The sequence below is a fragment of the Psammomys obesus genome, unplaced genomic scaffold (assembly GCF_907164565.1).
Source record: "Psammomys obesus unplaced genomic scaffold, mPsaObe1.curated_primary_1811, whole genome shotgun sequence".
NCBI lineage: Eukaryota > Metazoa > Chordata > Mammalia > Rodentia > Muridae > Psammomys > Psammomys obesus.
The window spans coordinates 7,955,959-7,958,204 of NW_026585626.1; the positions used below are offsets into that span (position 1 = coordinate 7,955,959).

At 48.8% G+C, this 2,246-nt stretch overlaps 1 pseudogene; it reads right to left on the reverse strand.

The window, feature by feature from the left end:
• Nucleotides 1–990: 990 nt before the first annotated feature.
• Nucleotides 991–1,799, reverse strand: LOC129682373 (actin-related protein 2/3 complex subunit 1A-like; annotated as a pseudogene).
• Between the last annotated feature and the right edge of the window lie 447 nt (nt 1,800–2,246).

Sequence of the window (2,246 nt, forward strand, 5' to 3'; positions counted from 1 at the left end):
CTCATTTCACGTAAGGTGTTTCCACGGAGCTGTAGCTCTGACGGAAACCAGGCGCCTTCTCCACACCTGGCCCATTGATCCGCACCAAACCGCTCTAATTAGCACCTTGCGCTATGATTAGGCTTCCAGAGGAAGCGAGCCAAATGCCATTAATTATGGAAGTGATCTTGAATTATTCACTTGGAATGTATTTTTTCCTTGATATGCCCCTTTCATTTCACACTAACTTTTTTTTGTCATACCCACGAAGAGATCCAACTAAGCCTGAAAAAAATCAGAGGTTTGTTATTTTAATGAAAAAGTAAACTTAAAATTAATCACCTATTTCCCCCCAGTGGTAGTATTGGTGATGATCAGGTAGCTGGCATGATACAGATTCTCTTTTTTGACTTTTCTTCTATTCATTTTCTTAAGTGCATTTATATACATGTGTGTACATCTACACACGTGCACCATGATGCCCATGAGGAGATCAGAGGACAATTTGTAGGAGTTAGGCTTCTCCTCTTTCTGTGTGGCTTCTGGAGACTGAAGTCCTGTCAGGCTTGACAGCAAGTAAGTGCCTTTGCCCACTGAGCCGTTTCGATGGCCCTTTCTTGCCTTTTCTTTCTGGAGAGCTCCTAGAGTTATGGGCCGCTTCATGCTGCCCAGATCATTTATTTGTTTGTTTGTTTTCAAATAGGCTTTTTTTAAAGCAGACAATGCGTATACTCCCCTTGCCCTTTAAGTTAATGTGGCAGTCTTCCATAATAAACTACTTAAAGAGAAACTTTGGTCAAAAACATGGAATGAGATAGCAAAACAAAATGAAATGAAAGAGAACAAAAAAAAAAAAACACTGCTGTCTTTAAAACCCACACTTCACCCACAGCATTCACAGGAACACACGCTAGTTGCTCCATCGGGGTGACAGCGTCTCCATGGGCTGGCGACTCTTGGCAGCATGCAGAGGGCAGAGTGTGCTCAGCCCTGCCTCTCACGCTGGATGCTTCACATTATCCAGAGGCCCTGGATGGCCTTGAAATCCCAAATTGCCATGGTTCCATCAATGCCAGTAGTGCAAACTTTGCGACGGTCTTGCTTGTCAACCTCATAAATAGACACTTGAGTAATGCTGTCCTGGTGCCACGTCTCCAAGGCTGGATGGCCGTCCTCACTCGTAGCCCTCTTGTCCAGGGTGTGGAAGTGATCCAGAGCAAACGTGTTGTGCTGGATGTTGTGTTTTGGGAAGTCTAGCTTGGACACGATGGTCAAGCAGCAATGGTCGTAGTAGTTACGGAGAACTGGGCAGTAGTCGTGGCTGGCAGCCACAATGCTGTTCTCTCAGCAGTGGCAGGAGGTTCGTTTTCAGAGTTGAAACCTGCACTCTTTTTGAGGCTTCAGTGATGGATATGTTGCTGTCATGGCTGACCCAGGCCCGGTGGCTTTCACTGGCAGAGAAGCTGATCCCGTCCACCTGGCTGCTGGTGCCCCTGACGCCAAATTCAGACATCAGCTGACCAAAAGGCAGCTTGCTGCCCCAGGGAGTACTGGCTGGCTTCTCATCCTCCTCTTTGATGTAGCAAATACACTCTGCACTTGAAGTCACATGAGCCTGCAGCCAGCAAGACGTTGCTGGGTGCCAGTCCAAGCCGAGGACTGTGGAGCGAATCGGCTTCTTCATGTACTTGCTCACTGACCAGTCATTTTCAGACTCATGATGAGCCAGGCTCCACAGCAAACTTGTTCCCAAGTGGGGACCGCTTCGCAAAAGTGGCTGCATGGTAAATCCTCGGGATCACCAGGCCTGCCCAGCTCATTTCTGATGGGAGCCTGCACGGGGATTTCTAAGGTTAGTTCTGATGCACTGAGGTCATGTGAAAACTGTGTATTTGGAAAGCTGAGAGCCAATCAAGGAGCAGCTTAGCAAAGAAGAGAGTTTTAGGTAAAACTCTGCTGGGACTCTGGACCTCAGCTAGACCTCAGCTACACCTCAGAGTTTGGGAGGCTTTCAGGCTTGCACAGCCTTGAGCCCTGCCCCACAGCTGGTGGCTGGTCAGCAGGTGTGGACCTGGCCGCTCCAGGGCATGGCCTTGGGAAACAAAGGAGGCTGGTCTCAGAGACTATCAAGGGGACCGAGAGGGATGCTCATTAAGAGCCCTGGGTGCCCACTAAATGCAAGAATGATGGCAGGACCTCAGGCAGCAGAGGAAAAGGAACAGCCATGCTTCCTCAGGTCTCAGTGTACCGTGGGGTACAATGTGGGG